The sequence below is a fragment of the Ochlerotatus camptorhynchus genome, unplaced genomic scaffold (genome assembly GCF_037179485.1).
Source record: "Ochlerotatus camptorhynchus isolate MF236.1 unplaced genomic scaffold, CSIRO-AGI_Acam_v1.1 ptg000475l, whole genome shotgun sequence".
Lineage (NCBI taxonomy): Eukaryota > Metazoa > Arthropoda > Insecta > Diptera > Culicidae > Ochlerotatus > Ochlerotatus camptorhynchus.
In genome coordinates, this window is record NW_027040961.1 from 611636 (window position 1) to 629680 (window position 18045).

General features: G+C 36.9%; 1 protein-coding gene across 1 annotated transcript in view; it reads right to left on the reverse strand.

Annotated features, from left to right (window-relative positions):
- The window catches only part of vlc (vulcan), a 140654-nt gene that overhangs the window by 86083 nt on the left and 36526 nt on the right, over window positions 1-18045 (reverse strand). Inside the window, exon 2 of the mRNA XM_065235375.1 lies at window positions 15108-15135. The gene's annotated coding sequence lies outside the window, so the exon portion shown is untranslated. The remainder of the gene's footprint in view (window positions 1-15107; window positions 15136-18045) is intronic.

Consider the following 18045-nt stretch of genomic DNA (forward strand, 5'->3'; position numbering starts at 1 on the left):
AAACGCCAATGAATTCACTTCGGCCTATTGGATGAAGATTTATTTTTGGGAATAATGAGTGCAAACCTTCATATCACGCGTTCTCATTGACTTCGTTCGGTAGCTTATTAACTAAAGTATCGTACCAAACGCATAATTGACTTGTTAACTCTGAAATCATGGATTTATTTGAAGTTTTCTGCTCGATAGGCCCAAAATGGGCGATTAGGCCGAAGTAGTTCTTAACCTTACCTCATCTTTGAAAATCTTTCAAAATACTAAAGCTTGTTAAAAATAAATAGCATCTAATTTTCTGAGGCATAAAATCTCTGATCACGTCATCCTTCTGAAGGGAAGTAAACCCGTTGATCCCCGGTTCATGAGTTCATGGGTCGATAGGTAGGGTCCAGATGTGGGAGCTGCCTCCCTGACGTCAATAATTGGTACTCAGTACGGAAAACAAATGAAGAAGAAAATGAAAAGTATTCCATGATTATTCTCCTAAACATACTAGTGAACTTCAGAAAAGTTCAACATACTGCACTTAAATTCTGTGTATTTCAAATGAGTTTTGATTTTTGTTTTTAATTCAACAAACAAAAAAAAATATTCAATGATGATATGCAAACCTTTCAGAAGCTTCTCAAATTCTAGTAGAACTACCGACATTTTTAAGAAATTTTGTGTTGTATTGTGACCTTCTCTGAATGTTATTAAATTTTTCTGATGCTCACGGAAGTTCTTCGAAATTTGTTGGACTTTGCTGAAGTTTGTATTTATTCCTAAGTTTCTAAGATCGTCTTTTGAAGTTCTTAGAAGTTCTTTTAATTTTGTAGTTTTTTTCTGAAGTTTGCACATTTTCTCTGGATGTTCACAGAATGTCTTTAAAATTCGTATATTTTCTGTTAAGCTTGCCAAATGTCTTAGATGTTTTTAAAACTTTTCGAAATTCACCTCAGAAATATTCCATGAAATTTGCAGAACTACTTTGGCGTCCCTCCCTTCACATAACTTTTTCTGAAGCTTGCATGTCATCGACCCTGCTGCCAAAATTCAAAATTACAGATCTTGAATGTTTTACTTAGATCTCGTTTTTAAAACAATTTGTATGTTATGCTTCCCTTTTTTAACTAGTCGACGGATCGCGTTTGTCCTAGTAGTGTTTATGATGAGAGCTCAGACATAAAACAGTTATCTGAATTAAGGGACTTGAGAAATTGGTTTTGCTTGTATTTTTTTTTTATTATTAATTTATTTGATAAGGCTCAATCGAATTAACTTAACAGAGCCGAGGATTGTTGTTCACCATACAAAACATCTTGAAACTATAGTCAAAAGGTACAACACAATAAACACGCTATCTTCCACTATCCAATAAGCCTCCTCCATCAGAACGGGAGCCGCGTCCAGTAGTTTCATTGGGGGGCAGAGCGCTTACATTGCAGCAATAGACGCAAAACGTGGTCAGCACTCACACACTCATCACGAAACGGATGCTTTCTAAAGTCAACGACGCATCGACCGAAAGAACTGCTGATGAAGAACAATGAGGAGGACCACACAATCGTTGCTGCCGAGTAAACAGACGATCGCGCCCTGTTTTAGAGAACGACCTTGGTGGGATTGGTTTGTTTTAAATTGGAATTGGAATTGAAGACTACTTATAACTACTATTTACAAGTACAACTAACCGACAAGTACTATATACACCTAACCTACTATATACAAATTGTTTATCAAAGCATGTTCATGTTGGAGCCAAGCAAGTGAGATTTGGCAATAGGGTTAACTACCCCATTCCTGGCCTATTAAGCACAACCCGCACTTAGTCTTTCTTAAACGGAATGTTATTATTACGGATTTTCTTGGGCCTATTAGCCATTGAAACGCCATTGGGATTCTCTTTGACCTATCGAACGGAAATAAAAGTGAATTCGCGTGCGCCTTTTGTACACTTTAAGTGTTTTCGTTTTCGAGATCTTATGTTGCGTTCTTCAACACTTTGTCTTGCAGCTATTGAATAGAAGCATCGTACAAAACGTGTGTTTGACACGTTCACGCCGCAATCTTAGATATGTTTGATGTTTTCTGCTCGAAAGCCCCAAAACGGGCGATTAGACCGAAGTAGTGCTCTACCCTTTTCTCACCAATTACATTTGAGTTTCTCCTGAGAGATGAGCCGATCGTCATCATATTCATCTTTGAGTGGTGGAATGGGCTTGCGGTGCGTCTTTAGGACCTTGGCAACCTTCCAGAATGGCCTGGAGCGGAGCGGTCGTCCGGAGTGAGACCATTCTGGAAGCAATCTCCTTTCACGTTTCCTCGCTAGATCTCCGGTTCTTTGGAACTGCGAATATTTCTCACACGGTCGATGTCCTCCACTGTGTCAAGGGGTGGGCTGTCGATGATGTGCCTGTCTACCACACGTCCAAACTGGGCCCAGTTTACGCGGCGGTAGTCCTTGCGCAGGCTTGGAGCAGGGTCCACGTTGCAGCTCAGTTCAGCCACCACGGGTTGGTGGTCGGAGCTGAGTTCGTTCAATGCTACCAAGCCGGTATTTGTCAGGAACAGGTCTAGCGTCGATAGGTTGCCCGCCGGCGAGATGAATGTTGGCTCGTCCGAGAACCAAACGGAGTACAGCCCATGCTGCGAGTGGTCGAACAGCAGACGACACACAGTGGAACGAAATCAAAAAAGTGGGACATTGCCATTTGCGACGAAACTATTGAGTGTAGCATTTTGATTTCTTCTAGAATGTTTCTTCAATATTTGAGTACTTTATTTGAGAGGTAAACATTTTTGCTTAAGGGGGGTATACACTCAGATAAAAAAGGTAATTTTTTTACGTCTTGTTAAAATTTATGAACGTAATTGTAGATGAAGTCATTTTAAGAAACTTTGCCAAAGACGACAATTTCCTATCTCTCAACTGGACGAAGTTAAAGGGTGAAATGGACACAAACGGTTGTACTTCCTGAAAACCTCTTTTTTACCATAACTTTTATGATTGAATGTTCAAATTTTAACAATGTTATACAAAAATGTAAGTGCTCTAAAATTGCACATTTTTGTTAAAGAAAACAAATCGCTATCTCTTCGTTCAAAGGATTTACATCTGCATTTTTAATTTTTTTACATTATCTTTAAGGGGGTGTATCTTGCAGGTTAGCAAGTATTAGCAGTTAAACTCCACGTAATTTCATTTCATTTGAGCAATATTTTGATTTTTGGTAAGCAAATGCATAGGATCGTTCCGTTTCCCGTTTCCAGTTTCCCGATACCAAATTTAAAATTCTCCCAAAAATTGAGACTATAACCAAATTCGTTCAAATTTTGCCCAGTTGTTGAGGATCTCAATAAGCATTGAAAAAACAATGGGGAACCCACCCTAATGTACATACTTGGAAAAATAGTCATGCAATCGGCAAAACGAAACAAAACATTGAGGTACTTCATTAGAAAATTCATTAGGCATCCCCTTGGATCCCCCTACGAATTGTATGTGTAACAGTAGGGTATAAGATCTTGAACAAAATAACGTTGAGATTCTAACCTGCAAGATACACCCCCTTAAAGATAGCATTCAAAAATTATAAAAGCAGACGGAAATCCTTAAAGCTAAAGATAGCGATTATTTTTTTTAACAAAAATGTGCTTTTTTAGAGCATTTACAACTTTAGAGAACATTGGTCCCGGCCCATGTGTATGTGTGTTGAATGGGTGCGAAATCCTACGCAGGTGTGGAAGCTGCCTTCCTGCACATTCGATTGCCGTCAATGGATGGCAATCGATGTCCGTCGGTGATTGGCACTAGATTGCGGAACAGAGACCGATGTTAAATAAAGGAAAAAAGAAACTTTAGAGAACATAGAAAAAATTGAAAAATTCACTCAAAATAGTAATGGTATAAAAACGTTATTTAAGAGGGTACTACCATTCGTACTCCATTTCCACCCTATGACTTCATCCAGTTGAGAGATCGAGAATTGTCATCTTCAACAAAGTTTCTTAAAATGATGTCATCTACAATGTCTCCATAGATGTTCATCTATTTTAACAAGACGTAAAAAAGTTATATTTTTCATCTTAGTGTATACCCTCCTTAAGCAAAAATTTTCACCACTCAAATAGAGTACTTAAAATTTAAGAAACATTCTAGGAGATGTCAAAGTGCTGCACTCAATAGTTTTGTCGCAAATTACCATGTCCCACTTTTTTTGATTTCGTCCCACTGTGCGACAGTTCTGGTTCTACTGGTAGTTCCGCCAGGCCTCATGGCGAGCATTCTAGGCTTTTCAAACTTTTTTTTTTGTAAATCCTGGGAATCACGAAAAAATCCCGGGATTCGGGATTTCCCGAGCAGGAACTTTTATTTTGAAGTAATTCTAGCATACAACCAGGACCAAATGAAAAAATTGCAATAGGACCGCAATAGCAGTTGAATTTTGAACGTCAAGTAATTTATCAATAAAAAAAATAAACTCACCAAGGTTTTTAGAAAGTGAGACATCCCAACAAACACTGGAAGCTGAATGGTAAGAAGCCTCCCGAGCAAAGTCTGAGATAAAATTGAAAACTAAATTTGATATTATGATGTCGCTGAAAATGATTACTCAGGTTGCTGTCGTTTTGGTCGTTTTAACGGTTAAAATATCAAAATTGAGAGCAGCAAAATCTTCCTGTAGCATCACATTGAAAACCAATTCGAGCAAACTGAAAACTCAATTTGATGCACATTTCTCATGTTGATAACAAAATAAGTAATCAATTTGATGTTCTGCTAAGGCAATGAAAACAAAACCCCAACACCATATTTTTGATTTGCAAATGTACAACAAAATGAAAAGTCAATTGCGTAAACTGAAATCAAATTATTATTTAAGTTTGATGTTGTTATCAAAATTTGATTTACGATTTACTGTCATTTTGATGCTGGACTTTGCTCGGGTGCTCTATCGGTATTGTTATGAATTTCGAGGAAAGTATAGTATATGGTACATTTGCTCGAACATTCCGATTTTAAATGAATCTCTACTGAGTTACACTCGATAAATTTCTAGTGCAATCCGAAACCGAAACCACATCCAAATTACTTTTTCCCATGATTTGCCTATTTGGAGTCAAAACACAGCTGAGCTTAAGAAACGCTGCTCGCCATGGACCGAAAACCCTTCTCTTAATTTTATAAAGTGCAACCGATCGTTGAGTGAATAGAAAATTTGTACCTTTATGGAAAAAATTGTATACTTGGAAAAAGATGCGCGCGCAATGTTACGTAGCAGTAGCAATAGATCATTTGACACGCTTGTTTGAAGTTACGAGGGATGCTGACGAGGAATGTGTGTGTTTTTTTTTAATGCATTCGTGCTGACTGACTGCAGCATGCATCATGTGCCAGGTACACGTATTCTCGGCAAATTGCCCCATGATGCTCAACTGCGCGTAAAGGTTCCCAGACCGTGACTGCTCCCGGTTGCTTTTATGGGGTGGCAAAAAACGTGTAGTGTTGAATGTTGAACCGAAAGTGATTCATTTCACAGTGTGTTTACTCAGTGGGTGGGTTCATTAGAATATGCATACATCAATGTTTAATTTCAACTAACACGCTTACTTTTTAGGTAAATTTGGAAACATAGTCTGACTGAGGTGACATTTTCTTCACAGCAGAGGATGACACAATTTATCCATCAATGAATCATGTTATGGCCAACATTGAATAGCACCCCTTATGAATCCTTTTTAAGGCAATTCGCAATTTCATAATGGCTATATTTTCACCCACGAGCCACCGTGAAATGTGTCCAAGTCATGTATTCGCTGGAGACAGGTCGTAAATTACCATTTCAACCGGAGATCATCATCACCATTATCTTCATCATTGTGGGGGTCACTTGACAGCCAGACTGGTACGGGGTTGGAGCGCCTTAAATTGCCAAACCGTTCATAAATACTACGATCACTACTCGACCACGAAATCAAAAGACATCCACAAACTCGTGATGCCCATACTGTTCATTACCCAAAGCTCTTTAATTATTTAATAAGCCCACCATAAAAATAAATCACCCATATGAGGTAAAATTCCAACTTGTACACGCAAAAAGGCATTTATTTTTCTTTCGATTCGGTTTGCGTTACTGATTCTGGTATTTTTTTCTATGTCGGTGTTAGTTTGTTGTGTGTAGGTAGACATCGCCGTGGAATAAATCGCTAGCAGGAACGCAATGCAGTCATCGCGTAACGGTGCCAAAACTGTATCTATATACATCTATTTCGAATTGATCGGCGTCGACGACGTCGTTCTCAGCTGACTCTCTTCAGAAATGGCTTGTAAGGAGCAGTCGAGCGTTCAGGGGAGTACAAAACCCGTAAATGGTTGGATCGATTTTGTTTTGGTCGAGAACGGCTTCCGAAAGTGGATGGGATTTGATAATTATACTTCTAGATTAGCACTGTGAAACATCAGTGCGTAAATCAATCCAATCGGTATGGAAAAAGGAATTATTGTGCATTTTTCTAGTTTTCATTGATCTGCCATAATGGCACACACAAAGCAAACGGCATGAAAAATCAAATGCTTGTGTGGATTTCGACAATTTTTTTCTTGCAACACATTTAATGGCAGTTCTTACAATTGGCTTTTCTAGAATGAATATGTTCGAAAATTTAGCTACCATAAAAATTACAAACCCTCCACGATCACCTTACAGAATCTGTTCGTGCGGTGAAACATTGAAAATTATGTACACTTTTTCTTCTACATTTAGCTTTATTAAGTCCCCACTGGGACTTAACGCCGGCACTACCAGAGTTATTAATTGAGAGCTTTTTAAGCGTGTACCATTTTTGCATTAGTACATATTATCGTGTGGCAAACACAATCATACTCTATGCCCAGGGAAGCCAAGAAGTTTTCCCATCCGAAAAATTCCTAGAACGGGACTCGGACCTAGCCCCCTCTATAACTGCGCCTTTACCGACTGAGCTAAGGGAAGCCCCCAAATTCGGTATAAATTCTATGCAAATCTGTAATATCATTATACATTTCCCGATTGGGTGCAGTAGTTGTACTCGTTAACACCAATATTTCGGTTCTGATGAAATCCGAAGATATACCAAATGCTGTACGTTCGATAAACCGTTGACCCTTTAAATCTTATGATCTGGGTCTGGCGAAGACAAATCGCAGTCAGCTTCAGACTGCTACGATGGATTTCAAGTTGATAAACAAAACAAATCAATGCACGACTCTCCCGTAGCCAATGAAGTTGTTAAGTTTATTTGGTTCCTATTCCGATAGCAATTGAAATGTGCAGCTACGAGAAGGAGCACGCCTTTTATATAAAACGTCCATAATGTTCAAAAAGATTATCCAAAATAACCACCATCCAGAGTTATAAGTTTGCTCAACATCTAGGGTAATGGATGTATTTTGGCCCACTATCATAGTATGGCCCACCTGGCAATATTTTGCAATTTTGATCACATCAAATTAATTATTTTTTACAATATTGTGAAAGTTACATAAAAATTATTACACTTCCATTTTTGTTTGCAGTAAAATGTTTCATTTAGTGGTAGTAAAATTAAAATATACTCACGCATTTTCACAATCATGCTGAATCGGTCCAAACTCAAAAGGAGGTGGCATAATTGGACTAAACTTACAAGAGTTATTATTTTTAAAATGTATACATTTTGAACATTTGAATGTTCAACTAAATCCTATTTCAGGGCTGGTAGTGGTTATGAAATTGAATAGTTGTGACATTAGTGACTAAAATAACGAAATTAGTGACCAAATAGTGATTTTAAAACAATAATAAAGTGACTAAAAGTGACATTTATTGATCGAAAAAAATAATTCCAATACTTGGTAAAGGAACCTCATGGTCCAAAAACTGGTTCACTTAACCTAATGGTGTAATTTTATGACACCAAACAATTTACTAAGATGATTTTTCTTTAAAATAGCAAACTGGTGATTAGAACGAAAAGTTGAAGCACTGAGAAAAAGTTTCATACTCTCGGAGTTAGCCAAATTTTGACAGTTTTTAAACAATCAATTTCTGATATAGAAACCTCAAATTTTCATAACTCTGGGACCTACACAACTTTTCTAGTCTTAATAGTCTAAGGATTAAAATTGTAATATTTCAGGATAAATTCTAGAGATTTTGGACGAATTTCGAGATTTCTAAGACAAGCAAATGAATACAATTGTGGGGCCTGGAATAATTTTCATTTTTTGAATATATAGTTTTAGTATTAAGACCAATATTTCGGTCAGTTCACAGTCAGAAATTTAAATACTTCTGAAACATAAATAACATTTTATGATCATGGACATAGGTTTTATTTTCTAAAACCTGGTCTTGGAATTTTTATGATTACAGATTACAAGTCCCGAAATAATACAAAGAAATTTAATGGACTAAGAAAATAATTCAAGATTCTGCGACATTATTTTTTCACGATGTTTGGACCAATAGTACAGCTACCGAGCTTCAAGATGTTTCAAAATTCTAGTCTTTTTAAAAATGTCTAGAGGATGAAAATTTTCCTAGACCATTTTTCGAAATCTAATGCTTGGAAAGCTTTCAATATCACGAAGTAAAAAAGTCAGGGTGTTGGGAACATATTTTTTTTTTGAAACCTCAGAAATATTTTGAGATTAAATTCTCTATGATTATTTCGAGATCGCAGGCGTGGGAAAAAATGGAAATTTCATTATCTGGTCTGGACAAATTATGAACATAACGGACTTGAACGTCTAGATCACGGAGTTGAAAAAAACTAAATATCTTATCTTTAAAATTCAGTGACATGCATTGATTATGTCACGCAAACATTGAGAAAAATTAACGCCACTCTCCCTCCCTTCTTTTGACGCGTTTTTCCCTATCCGACGCATTGCTTGTCACAAAATCTTACACCTCTCTCCCTCATTAGAGTGTTACATAAAATATACATAACCCCTTATCCGTGGGATTCTACTTTACAGGAAAATCTATATTCAAATTATAATCACTTTGGAATTATCTCCAGATTTAGGTTCTATCGGAATTCTCGAGGATTTGATGGCAGAATTCCATTGGGGTTCATGCCAGAAATTTTTCTGGAAATTGTGCATAACATTTCTTTAGATTCTTTAGAATTAGATTAGATTCTTAGTGGTGCTCATCCAATGGCCTGCGGGCCACATGTAGCCCGCAGAATACTTTCAGTATGTGGAATGTATGAAGCTTTTATCAAATTAAGATTCCCTTTGATTTCATATCAGAGTTATTTTGGAACTCTTTTTGGAAATTCTTCTTTTTCATCCTCAGAATTATTTTCAAAATTCCAGCTCTAATTTTTAAGATTTTCTCTTGAATTTTTTTCATTAAATTCTGGTTATTATTTATATCACAATTTCTTTCAAATTCCCATCCTAAAATTCCATTACAAATATATATTTTTTTAATTCTGTTGAATTCTCCCCAAAACTATCCTCAGATGTGAGTTTGAACTTCTTTGGTATTTAACTCAATACTGCTGCTATAGAAGGGGCCTCCCTTAGCTCAGTCGGTAAAGGCACAGCTACAAAGCAAGACCATGATGGAGGTTGGATTCCCGGTCCGGTCTAGGAATTTTTCGGGTTGAAAAATTTCTCGACTTCCCCGGGCATAGAAGTATGATTGGACTTGCCACACAATTATACCAATGCAAAAATGGTACAGGCATCGAAAGCTCTCAATTAATAACTGTGGAAGTGCATCTAGAACACTAAGTTGAGAGCACGCAATAAGCTTATATGCGATATGCAATAAGCTTGAAATGCGAAGAAGAAGAAGAAGTGCTGCTATAGAACCTCTCCTGGACGCAGTCGAAGATATTAAATTCTCTTTATGATTCCTTTGGAATCAAATCAACCTCAGATACAGATTCTTTTCGAATTCTTATCACAATTATTTTGAAATTATTTTCAGAATTGTAAAGAAGTTCTTGTCAGCATTGCTTTGGAACTCTTGTATTTGGAGTTGTGGAATTAACCTCTGAATTCTCTTTGATTTCTTCTCAGAGATTCTTTTAAATTTTCCTAAACATTTCCTCACAATTAACGGCGCCGGTGGTGTAGTGGTAAGCGTGATTACCTCTCACCCCAGCAGGCCTGGGTTTAATCCCAGTCGGCGCCGCCGGGGTGTTCTGAGGCATAACATCTCTGATCACGCCTTCCTTCGGATGGGAAGTAAAGCCGTTGGTCCCCGGTTCATGAGTTGATGGGTCGATAGGAAGGGTTCAGGTGTGGGAGCTGCCTTCCTGGCACGTCGGTAGCATTGGTGCTCAGCACGGAAAACAAGATCGACGGAAAAAACAAACCAGAGGAAAAAAAAAATTTCCTCACAATTCCCTTAGAATTCTCTTCAGAATTGCCATGTAGTTCTACTTATTACTGCCTTTAAATTACCCAAGTATTTTCCTGAAACTTTCCTCACAAATCCTTTCAATTTCTTTTCAGAATTACTGTCTAGTCTTCTCGAAATTCCTTAAGAATACTTTCCAGAATTTCCTATAAGTTCTCTTCAGAATAATCATTGGATTATGCCAATTCTCATCGAAATTCAATTTCATTTTTTCCAGTAAATTCATACAAGTTCAAGACACATCCCTAATTTTTTATTCAAACTCAAGGTTTCTAGAAGATTTTTTTACTACAATCTTTCAGTTTTCAAACTCAACCGTGTTAGCCATAGCGTTCAGCATAGCAGCCTTCGGATAATTTTCTTGATTATTTAGCTCGGAAAACTTTTTAAGTCTTAATGAAGCCTTGGAAATCTTTCGAGATATCCAAGTTCAAAATATGGTCTTACTTTTAGAGCTCATAAAATCTGTTACAGTTTTTTAGAAACAATATTTTTAATGATTCGTGATCTAAATGGTTTTTTAAAGAGGAAAGTCGTTAAATAGAAAATCTTGTACTTGCTTTAGCTTTTCTCCTTTGACTGTTTTCGCCATCCCCTTACTGCGGTGCTGAGTGTGGCCAGCACTTACGTAGAAATTTCTAATATGGCCCGTCATATGCCTTCAGCTGATCACCACACACCAATTATCATAACAATTTCAATGGAATCACTATCGGAATTTACCTGCAAATCTGCTTAAAGTTCCTTTGAAATTTTCCAGCGAATCATCGTTGGAGTGCTGTAGGACTTCTAATTAAAAACTCTATTTAAAATTCTTCTCAGAATTACCATGAAATTCTACTCATGACTCCCTTGGGATTCTCCATCTAATTTACCTGTGGTTTTTCTCGAAAAGTCCTTGGTATTCTTTTCAGAAGTATCTTGGAATTCTTCGCGGCATTTCTAAATAATACTAGAATTCTCTTGAAATGCTATTCAAAATTCCCATGGAATTATATAAATTTTCATCACAATCAAGTACAATCAAGTGCCGTCAATTTCCCAGGGCTAAAAATCGCGGAAATTTATCCAAATTCGAAAACTTAAGTATTGCTTTCTAATTATATTTATTTTCATATCTTTGGTGTTGTTTTCAAAAGGTTTATTTCTAAAACACTAAACAAACTCTGATATATTTATTCCTCTGTAGAAAATCCCAGATTTTGTTTTCGCAATTGTGGAGTATATTTTTTGACATTCTGAAGAACAATTTTGTTGGTAAATAAGAGTGGAAACTCGCCTCTGCCCTCTGCCTCTGTAATGCATTTCATAGAAAAATAAAAACTCGTTCAATTCGCCCCTCTGACATGTCACCCTTTGGCGTGGGCCGCTTTCGACATCCCTTCACTACGTCCCTGAACTTGAATAAAAAGTGAATTGAAAGTTGAACAATACAATTATAACAATGGTTTCATTTTCTTGATAAGCGCTAGTCGTTACAATTCATTTAAAAATAAAAATACTACATTTCGTTAAGAAGATCTCCCAGAATGTTGGGTTGATGTAATTAAAATATATTGAGAAACACCTTTAACGTCCAGAGATCTATTTATAGATCAGCATTTTTGTTTTTTGTATCATGTCGTAACAGAAATTGGGAACGTAAATCGTTTTCAATATCACTAGAACGATCCTTGGAATATCCTTAACATCTTGTTTTAAAAATCTTTGTGTATTTTTTTTTTAGATTTTCACCAGTAAAAGACAATTTTGTTTAAAAAAAAAAACAAATTTCAGTGAAAAAAAGGTTTTTCCTGCTTTTCTATGTTATTTTTCTCCATCGGGGAAACATTTTCAGGTTATATTTTATATGGGTTGCTGAGATAATTTGGTTATCATTTCATTATTTAACATTTGTTCTACAATGCTAGGTTTATGAGTTATGAATTTTCAAAGTTACTTGATGCCTGAGATCATAGGCGTCGCCAGAGGGGGACAAGAGGCAGTTGCCCCCCCCCCCCTAAACTCAGCAACACAAAGACTATATATTGGTGACATGGCATTCGACCAAAAATTCCATAGTAATTTTTTGTTGCCCCTCCTTAGCTCGAAATCTGGCTACACCCTTGCTTGAGATAATCCGAAAACTTCAATTAAAGTTGAAGGTGCTAATTGCAAATAACAGACTAGGGTGGTACTTTTTATACGATAGATGAGGAGATGAAAGTATAGAGTTGAATAATAACGCTATGTCAGAAGTGGAAAGCAATAATGATATAATCTTCTTCATTCTTTTTCATGACAAGCAGCCCGTGCGACACAACTCACTCGGGGCGGTAGAAGGAAACGAGCAAATTGTTGGCAAGCTGCTTCATGAAGTAAAGCCGAAGATGATACACGTGTGTTAATGGGAATTTTTGTGTTATGTCTTTTCTCGATTGATATCAAGCTATGTCCTCATCCGTGTATATTGCAACAAAGCAGGCAAGCAATATATCATTATCCTTCCTCCACTCGGATCGAGCTATGTTACAGAGCGAGTTTGTCATGGTAGTCGTAGCAACCGTTTTGCCTGTATCTTTGATTGCTTTATGTGTTTGGATTAGCTGACCTTCATAAAAGTTGTCCTTGCACGCTTTCTACTCTCTATATATCAGGCATAACATTTGATAACGGCACAAAAGCATTTGTAAACAAACATTCTAAGGCCCCTTACACGCGAACTAAAGTACGCCCACGCAAACCAATACCACTTTCGGAAAGGTGATAGTTGCCCCTATGCGATGATGTTGTTGGTTTGCGTGGGCGTACTTTGGTTCGCGTGTAAAGGGCCTTAGAAGGTTTGTTTACAAATGCTTTTTTGCCGTTATCAAATGTTATGCCTGATATACAATTTCGCACTGCCGTATTCTAACGGAATTATCAACTCTATATTTTGATCTCCTCATCTATCGTATAAAAATTACCACTATAGTCTGTTATTTGAAATCAGCATCTTCAACTATGTAAATCGTTGACTTCACGCAGAAGTAATATAAATCAACTTTTTTTAATATGTCCTTTTGTTAATAAACTATACATTTAAGCAAAATGTTATTGCATTCTGAGAACCATGGGCCTTAAAAAAATCTCTAGTTCCAAGTGATTTCGAAAAAAAAGCTCTAGGAATCAGTTTCGTGGATTGAACACTTTTACGGATGTTTCGGATCTTCCGGGGAATGACAATGGCAATCAGGGTCCATTTTTATGTCCATAACTACCACATCTCAACATTCTTTTTTTTTTATCACAGTTCAAAGTATTTCCGAAAAAAAAACCTGAGAGCTCTATTGTGTTACTTGACCTATAACGATTATCTAATTTAGCCTAAAAAAAATCTCTTTAATAAAGAATTAAAAAAAAAAAAGATTATCTAATTTAACATAGAATTTTCAATGCAAAATTAGACGAGTGCATGTTCCCCTGGATACAACGGACACACTTAGAAATGACTAACGGCTTCGGTTATTTTTACCGAATTTTCAACAGCTGAACTGTTCGGTAAAAATCAGGCATTTTAATTAATTAGTTTTATTGAAGCCTTAACAAAGAAAACTTTACCACAATATCAAGACTCAAGTATTTAAACAAGACTGAAAACAAGACTGACAGTGCTTTGAAATTAAAATTTAGCGAAACTGCCTTTGAAATGGGGGTCAATGCCACGACCATTAATTCATTCTAATATCACTGTTCCTAATGTTTTCGAAAAAAAAACTGCGAAGTTCTGGGATTAGTTTCATAGAGTGCCCACTTTTACGGATGTTCCGGGTCTTTCGGAGTACGGTTTCATAGTTATCCGGGTCCATGTTCATGTCACGACCCCAAATTCTTTTATCACAGTTCCACATGTTTAAGAAAAAAAACTACGGAGCTCTAGGATTAGTTTCATAAATCAACCACTTTTACGGATGTTCTTGATCTTCCGGAGGATGGCCATCCGGGTTCACGTTTTTGTCAAGACCCCAAAATCTTTCTTTTATCACAGTTCCAAGCGTTTTTGAATAAACCAGGGAGCTCTAGGAACAGTTTCGTGCATTTATCACGTTTGGGGATGTTCGGGATCTTCCGGAGGACGGTCCCATGGCCATCCAGATCCATGTTTATGTCTCGACCACAAATTCATTCTTATATCACAGTTCCTAATGTTTAAAAAAAACGCGGAGCTCTAGGGTTAGTTTGGTAGACCTCTTTTACGGATGTTCCGGATCTTCCATAGGTTTGTTCCGTGTCTCCAGGGTCCTTAAATAGGAACCATGACTAATTATGAATATTTGTACTTATACACTTTAAAAAAAAGTAGACAACCCTATTTTCAACCTTTTTACAATCAAAATTATCTACAGATATTAGGAATTCTAGTGGTACCACAATTTATGAAAATCATCAAGAAATGGCTAAGCTATGTCATTATTGTCATTGCAAACTTGCCGTTACACGTTTTTCGGAGGCAGCGTGTTCAAAGTGTTAATTCGATCTTGTTCGTTATGAACAATTCTTAAAATACCTACATGTTATTAAAGACAGCGAAAATTCAGACATCTTGCCTAATCATATTTTAAAGGTTTAATTAAAATATATTGCAACATGTTACATAAATTCAAATCTTCATTAAGTAAAGCCACAGAATGGCAAGCATTAAATAGTTAAGTAATTTATAGGTAATAATTTTCAATTCGCTGTTCAGACATAAACTGTACTTACCAATGTCAATCGGAGATAGCAACGCCACCTGGTAGAAAAGAGAAAAAAATGAGTTTATTACAATGATGTTTTAGTAGACTATACAGGGTGATTCAGAATAACTGTCACCGATTTCACAAATATGCAATTCTCAATGGGTAAAATGGGTATATGTTCAAGTATTTTTGTTTTAAAGTGTGTAAAAATATCAACTTGTATTGATAGAAGGATTTGAAATTTCATTAGTTTTCGATTTCAAGCAACCATGGACGTGAAAATGGAGCATTTCATAAATCTGTATAAAATCGTGTGTTATCTTTTAGAAACCGAATTCTCTTCGAAAGAATGAAACATTTATGTTTCGCATCATCATAGAGGTAAAAAGGAACCGTGCGTGGAAAATGCGTTCAATATCAAAGCATAGACGCATCGCAGGGACCCCAAAAATGCAGGAACTAAAACGTGCGTGCCAGCTTCAGTGTCATTTTTGTGACAAATGTGGCTGGTAATTAAAGGTAAAGGTAAAGGGAGAGAGATTTGAATTAATTTTTTTTTCTTTATTATAGAGATTTTTAGCCATAGGCTAGTTTATCTCTTAAGATTTTAATTAAAGTATGTTAAGTTGAAGGTTATATTTCCCTGCCCTTTGGCTCAGTGAGGATTAGGACGCGTCCTGCCGGGATGGTCGAGACAGATTTCATGTGTGAGTAAGTGATGCACATTGTTATGTGTAATTCATTTTAAAAGTTGCGTTTTATATTTCTTCACATGTATGTATGTGCCTAGTTCCAAAGAGCATAAAGAAATGTGGCGTTTGCGAAGATCACTTGAAGATACGATATGAAGAAACATTGATACCAATTATATAAAGCACAAGTAAATTCTTCCATAAATTAGTTAGGATAACATATTGAAAAATGTGTTAATTTTTAGTGAACAAATGTGATGTTGCATAGAAATAGTTTAAAACGTGTTAAATTTGAATGTTCCCTCATTTCACATCCGTTGAACCATTCTGAACGGCCATCCCGTTGTGGTTATATCACATCATTGCGAATAATGTATATATGTATCTATATCTTTTCCGGTACCATGGAGTCAACAAAGTAAAAATGAAAGAAGAGCTGCAAAATGGAGCACATCCGATAAGACAATGAAGTGATGCTCGTTAAGAAAATACCCGAAGACACTGTCCATTTTCCGCATTGGTGTTACGGTTTTATAAGACGCAACTAGGAACTCAAGATCATCATACAAAGATAATGGACGCCGAAATATCGTAGAACACATCAGAAATAACATGGGAGACTTTCGGGTAGTAGCGATTAGCAGTGATGCAGAGAAGGACAACGAGTTCAGAAATAGGCACGAAAATTGGACAGAAGGGTGAAGGAACAGCAAAAGTTGGTGAGATCTTTTTTATTTTTATTATTGCTCATATATACAAAACAATGCTTGGATTGGGAGGGACCATCAGGGCACTCGATTGAAGTGATTTTGGATGGGGAGAGTGAACTTGTCAACTCCCTGTTGTTAACATCTCGTGAAAAAAAGGCGGGTTCTTCTTCACACTCATTGGGGTATCCTTCTGTCGGACGGCTCGTTTTTTTAACCAATTGTATGATCATGTGGCTGGAAGGAGATTCTCTACCATTCCGTGGAGGCGTATAGGTGAATTTACCTATCGATGCACCAAACCCGTTGTTGGCCCTTCATACAGTGACATGTTGAGGACAATCAGAGGTTATTAAGCTTGATCAAAACAAACTGTGAGGAGCGCCTACTGCTATCGAACTTAGTTTCCATGCTACAATGAGTGGTAGATAATTGTCATCATCATCTTAATTGAAGATTATATATCTAGATAGAGCTAGAATTAGAGCGTAACAGCTTTTGTAAACAATGACTTCTTTCGATGATTTCTAGAAAGTTAGGGCTTGCCAACGCAAATCAATAACACCAAAGGGTAGAGGAAGACTTGTTGCTTTGTGTGGGCGTGCCTTGAGTTCTTAGAAATCGTCGATAGAAGTCATTGTTTACAAAAGCTGTTAGGCCCTAATTCCAGCTCTATCTAGATATGTAGTATATCTGGAATATACTGATAACAACAAATCATGCAAACGTTCAATTATTATGACCATTTTTAAAAAGTGACAGTTATTTCGAATCACCCTGTATTGTTAGGTTTCAATTCCGAATCCTCAAATTAAATTAATTCAATGTGCAAAAATCGTTACTACGAACTGAAATTGATTTCCAAATATGCCGTTTCCTTCAAAGGTACCGTCTATAACAATTTTAGATCAACCCTCCCAGCACTAATCTATCGAGTGTCTTGTTCATATCCAATCTCACAAACCGCCAAAAAGCAGTAAAGGCGAGGACCATAAAAATCTTCTGAATCCCCCCAAGGCAATACCCAAAAGGCAACAACAACAAACACACGCTTCGAGCATAGTGGTCGTATTGATTAAACAATCAATTTTGGTAGGTCGATATATGTGAACGGAGAATCGATTCGTATATTCGTAAGCAAACAACGACAGCAAACCCAAAACAATACATGCATCAATGAGTTCTGCAAACCAAAATCCAAACCCAGGCCGAGGTAACTGATGTAGAACGAGGTCTCCACCGCGTAATCGAATGTTTTGCTAGCATTGTTATTTGTTTGCTTTCCTTCGATTCCTTGAGGTAAGCGAATGTGATACAACACGTCACGATAACAGGCGAAAATGAACGAATTGAAAACAAATAACGGTAAAGTGCGCCAACACACTTCTTCCAATAATGACATAATCCACCGGGGACCGGAGTGATTTATTGCTTCCTCGCCAATTATTGTTCAATAAACGACTGCTTGAGGACAGGCCGGGCGGCGCGCAGTTCCGGTTCATAAAGATATTATGAAGTTCTCATTTGACGAGACATGGTTGCCTTGTGTGAGAACTGAACTGAT